This window comes from Marmota marmota, unplaced genomic scaffold (genome assembly GCF_001458135.2).
Source record: "Marmota marmota marmota unplaced genomic scaffold, marMar, whole genome shotgun sequence".
Classification (NCBI taxonomy): Eukaryota; Metazoa; Chordata; class Mammalia; order Rodentia; family Sciuridae; genus Marmota; species Marmota marmota.
In genome coordinates, this window is record NW_026000082.1 from 44,509,510 (window position 1) to 44,515,509 (window position 6,000).

General features: G+C 38.9%; 1 long non-coding RNA gene across 1 annotated transcript in view; it reads right to left on the bottom strand.

Annotated features, from left to right (window-relative positions):
* Positions 1–5,619, bottom strand: part of LOC107142223 — a 29,327-nt gene extending 23,708 nt beyond the window's left edge. The window contains exon 1 of the long non-coding RNA XR_007352253.1: positions 3,161–5,619. This is a non-coding gene — a long non-coding RNA (uncharacterized LOC107142223). The remainder of the gene's footprint in view (positions 1–3,160) is intronic.
* Between the last annotated feature and the right edge of the window lie 381 nt (positions 5,620–6,000).

The window sequence follows — 6,000 nt, forward strand, 5'->3', positions numbered from 1 at the left end:
ACCAAAAATTTCAAGTTGCTTGCTCCCTCGGCATAACATAATTTACCCTACTGCAGCAGTACAGCACAGTGACCAAGAACCTGAACTGTGGAATCTGAGGAGCTGTTCATTATAAGAGCTCTTTCACTTACCATTTAAATGACCACAGGCAAGCTACAGCCACCTGTTTGGGCCTTAATATTTTCATCCACAAAATTAATATCTATGCTTCATTGAGTGGCTACAAAGACTAAATTAATATGAGAATGTACATACTATGCTTAATAGAGTGCCTGTCCAGTTTGTTAAGCAACCTCAATAGAGAGCAAATGGTATTAAACTCTACCATATCTACTCTAAGCTGCTATGAGCCTACTTGCATTACAACATTAAATAAGTCTAAGGAAAGACTAGAAGACGTCAAAAGTTAAATATAGATGAAACCCAACACATTATGGATTGACTTACCATTTTTTGACTTTATGATGGGTTTATCGGGACGTAACCACAGAGTGAGTGGAGAAAAATCTGTACCAGGATGGATGTAGCATGTTAATGAAAGAAGAAAAAAATAGGAAGGATTTGAAAATAGAGAAGATGAGAAATGGGGGTGGGGAGGTCAGTGATTGCTACTCCACCTGCCATTACTGCACGCAGAGCAAGCTGGAATTCTATGTGGAGAGGATTAGAGATGAAGAGAGGAGTAAGTACTGAGTAGGAACAAAGGGCAGAGGAAGAAAGACAAAGAATATGTACTCCAGGGCCTGGCAGAACCCCATAGCTGGCCTTAAAGGGAGAACCTGGCAAGGCACGACCTGGTGGGACAGGATTGTTGGCTGCCTCTCAATGGTCAATGCCAACAATACTGACAGGCGCTGGACTCTATTTTTTTCTAAAATAATCATTTGCTAGCAATATGGTGTGCAGGGCCCAGGACCCTTCAGTCCCTGTCCTCAACTGGCAGGGACACATGAAATAAACAGTTCTGTGCTATTCTCTTAGACAGCATGCCCTTCATCAGACAGGTCTGACAGCTCAAAGCAATGCCCATCAGTTCCAAGAAAGACTACTCCTACCTCAAAATAATCATCAGGATTTCAAGTGAAAGTTAATCTTGCTCAAGTTCACATTTTTTTATATCTGAATTTTTTGTGTGGAGTTATTTTGAAGTAAATTTTAGTGCAATTTATTAATTATTTTCACTGGCTGAAAATGAAAGGAATAAATACACAAGTGAAAACTATAAACTATCAAGAATAATTCTTAATTTCTTAAAATTACTGGGACAATCGCTGGAAAACACCAACAGATTTTATGCTACAGCATAAGGATCAAGTCTAAATAGCATGCAACTAATACTTTTTCAATAATGAAACCTAAGCAAAAATGCTGAAAATTTTAGTCACAGAAAGTGAGCAATTTTTATAAACCAAATAAAACTTTCATTACTACCAGACCATTTAAATTATACTCAAATCAGAAATGTGCTAACCATTAGAAACATAAGAGGACACTTTTTCACTGATATCTGGCATTTAACATCAAAGGCAGCCCTCCAAAGATCTGGCATTAGAACTTGTCAAAAGCAGAATGAAACTGTAAATGAGCCAAAAAGAGAAATGGTTATTGCTTGCAACTCTTTTGAATGGCAGGTAGTCTTCTTTTAAATGGAAGTTCATTTGGTATACATGGAGTATTAAAGCAAATGTGTGAAGTGTCAAAAAAAAAAAAAAAAAATTCACACACGAAACACACTACTAGCCCAACAGGATATAAGAATTAGGCATAGTTAAGCCTGAGGTTAAAACTGCAGGCCCCTCAAACAAATGAGCGCTGAATGTGGATGCAACAAGAACCAAGCCAACACTCAGACTCCACCTGGGAAGCACTGGAGAGCATTCTAACCAGAATCCAGACTCCTCTAACAAAAGTCCTGAGGCAGCAGAAGAGCAAGCGCCTCTGAGTGACCAGGTTCACATCAAGAATCAGAAAATAAATGAAACCTATGACACATACGCACATCACTTTGTTGGATGAAAACTGTGAAAATCCACTGTTCTTTATTCCTTCACCCTGCCCTCACCATTTCAAAAATAATTTGTCTTCAAAAGCACATCAGTAAATCTCCATGTTTTAAAAAAAAATAGAAACCATGTGCCCATGTGTTTGCCAGACTCATTTTTTATGATGTATAGTCCTCTGAATTAAAATAAACATATTTCTAATAAAGAAAGTAATGAAAAAAAAAAAATATCAAAAGAATCCATTCCAAAAATTTCACATCTCTCAATGCAACACAGAACTGAATTTATTAAGCTTCCTCACCTAATGAAATTGGACTTGTGATCTCAAGTTAGAAGCACCTGTAAATGATAAAAATAGTGTCTAAAGTTTCAGCTGAAGGATACAAAATGTTTTCAAGTCTGAGAGTTCTAAGAACTAAAAAAAAAAAATACATACTTCACATTTTTAGGTTTTATCCTGAATATTAAAAAAAAATGTTTTTATGAAGATTTCTGAGAAAATGTTTCTGACACCCATACATTTCGATAACTGCAAATGAAATAATATTGAAACCAGAAAATAAGAATACATTAAATCCACACAACTGATTCCACTCATCAGAATACCCTTGAGGTTATAGAAATAGCTGGAGCAGAATAATTTAATCTCCAGGTAATCCCACACCCTTCTGTAAAAAGAAACACATCTTATTTTTCAATATCTGTCCTCTTTATTCTATGAAAAGGACTTTCAAGGACAAAATACTTCATGTTTACACTGGAGCCATGGCAGTCTCTAAAAATAACTCCCTCTTCCCTTTTCAATCAATGGAAAATTGCAAAATAAAAAGTGTTTAAAACGAAAGTTTATTAAGCTTAAAAACAAAGACAAAACCTCACAGTAGAGTGTGGCAGGGGAGAAGTAAAAAAGAAAAGTTACACTAAAATCCCTAAGTATGAGCCCTTTACTCAGGGACCCACAGAAATGTCAACCCCACCAAACACAGCACATTCCACTCCACAAATGCACACTGTGAAAGCAACAAACTAATAAATGGCATTAAGAAACAAAAGTGAAAATCTGGGAGGAATGAATGCGTGTGTGGCTATCTTTTAAAATCAAGAACTGGTCTGACATCTAGATCATGTATTTGTATAAATTTTATTTTTAAACTCACCTGATTCATTTTCAATTCCTGTTGTGTTCTGTAAAGATACACACAACAAAGAAACTTCTTTGATTACATGAGCCCTAAAAAGAAAAACAGACAATTGTAATATGTACCTGCCTACAAATTCAGTGATTTAAAACCACATTCAGAACTGCAGAGTCTGCTCACAGGGTCATTCACAAAGCAACTGCATGCCAGATTCACTTCAGTCTATGCTGACAACTTCTCAGATTTATTATCTACAACAAAATAGGTTTCTCACTAATCCTTACTAGGGCATCATTGCACTCTACAATCGAAAGCAGACTCATTAGAACTGACATCAAAATTTTGCTTTGGAATTGCATCACTCCCAAGAAGAAATAAATTTGCTTTGTTAGTAGTCAGAAACACAAAGCACCAGGATTAACTCATACCAGGCCAGCATGCTCTGCCTTCAATCCTGAGCTGCACGTGAACATTACCAGACCCCAGTATGCTACTCTGTTCTTCAAGTCCCTGAGGTAGAAAGGTGAATTTACTAACACTGGCCATGGGGAATATTTTTTGAGGAAAAGGAAAAAAAATGCGAAGATGCAAATGTTTCAATAAAAGAAGTCTAGAAAGAGCACAATTATTCCTTTAATTTTTAGTGTTCAACATATTCATAGTACAGCAAAAGATCAAGACAAACTCTTTCCTTGTGACATTTCAGTCAACAAAGGACCACACACATGAGGGTAGTCCTATAAGCTCGTGCTTCATTGTGACACCACAGCTCTTGGCCACGCTGGGCACGTGTACTCATGATGTTCACACAGCTCTGAAGCTGCCTAATGACACATTTCTCATAGTACAGGCTGTAGCAAACTGATGCACCACTGTACTCATTTCTGAGTAGCATCCACGCATGTGGTCCCTTCTACAATGCGTACCAAGTCACAGGATGTTATAATACTACTTGAAGTAGGACTTCCACTGCGACATGCTAAACATTCCTGGAATGGTCACATGTACCATTAAGGGTGATTCTTCTATTTCTTCATGCACTTATTTGAAATAAGTTGTTTTCCTCCCTCAACTCCCAAGACTCTGCTTTCATTGTAACTTTATTTCTAGTTGTTAATAACTCAGGGAATATGTAATTTAGTGATATTTTTCATGCTCAAGTATATACTGCCTACCCACTGTCACAGAAAATTGTGCTCTGACATTTTATACTTTACCCCAGTTCTATATTAAGGATGGCTGATTTTTTTTTCCTTCCTCTCTTGAGCTATTGAACCACACTCACCTGATCACCTTTCACAAGCAAAGGCACCATATTTAAATCAGGGCCTGGTCACATGGACTATAATTTGTAATTGGCATAGGGAATGTGTTCCCTAACGCTGCATCTTGTTAGAGGGCAGTGCTAGCCAAACCAATATAATCTCAGTGAGTAAAACATGAGATCCCTGCAGGTAACTCATGAAGCCCATTCCTTTGAAGTTTAATAGTAAACATCTTTCTCACACACAATAAGCATGTCCTTGGTATACATCATATGTTGAACATAATCAATCCTATTGTATGAGACCTGAGATTGTTATTATCACGTTAAAATGTATACTTGAATGTAAAAATGTGATAAGGCTCATAATGCTTAAGATATGCTCACCTGACCCCCCAAGACCACAAATGGCCCCAACTACCGTCAGTTCCTCAAGGAGGTACTGTGCATTACCTTATGCCCCAGGTGAAAAGGCTCTAGGAGTTGCACCTGTTCTCTCACTAAGCTTTTTATGGGTGGGTTTATTAATTTTAGCCAAAGGAAGTTGTCTTTGAAGCAAAAAAAATGTGCAGTCAAAGGCAGATACTCTCCTGAGATGTACAACAGGAGCCACCAAGCTATACCACCTCCCTCGACCATGGTTCCTTCTCACAGCACCATCAGTACCATCTTCATGACCAGGACATAAGAAGCTCCCAGGCCCAGCAGGTCTGTGCTACCTTCGAAGGACAGGCTGGGATAGGATCTTCACCAGAGTGCTAGCACCTCACCAACAAGACAGGTGCAAGCAGGCAGGGGCAAGCTGGGAAGGCCACAATTCTGGCTCCTGCTCCTCAGCCCTATTTCATTGTTGTTCAGGTTTTGTATTTTGGCATCTTCACTGAGATAGCCACATAGCATACAACTCCGTTACTCTCAATGCACAACTCCAGAAGATTTATATTCACAGCTGTGCAACCAATACCACAATCCATTTTAGATCATTTTCATCAGTATGAACAGAAACCTTGTGCCCAATGGCAGTGATCCCCGAATCCCAGTGCAAGGAAATTACTAATCTACTTTCTGTCTCTACAGACTTGCCAACCTGGACACTGAATACTGTCAAAGGACAAAGTGACAATTTACTTTAAAGATTTTAATTGGCTTTACCTTCCACCCTAGAATTGGGCAATACTTCATCCCACAAAATAGAAGTGTTTCCTCACCCACCTGTTAACTCCTGCCTCCCCTGAGCACCTATATATGTCCAGCACTGTTCTTGAGCGAGGAACAGAAGGAAGATCCCTGCCTTCTAGGGGAGGAGATCTGCAGTAAACAAACACAAACTAAAGAGGAGCATCAGATAGGAAAGTACTTTAGAGAAAAATGAAGAGCAAGGGAGAAGGAGACAGGGGATAAAATCTGCCTCTGTCTGCACACCCGCAAGTCCAACCATCCAGTCTGAGGGACTGAGGAGTCATCTCTAACAGCCGGGAAGAAGGGCTGTGATGGGGCTGGGGCTGTAGCTCAGTGGTAGACCGTTTGCCTACCATGTATGATGCACTGGGTTTGATCTTCAGCTCCACATATAAATAAATAAAGGTATTATGAC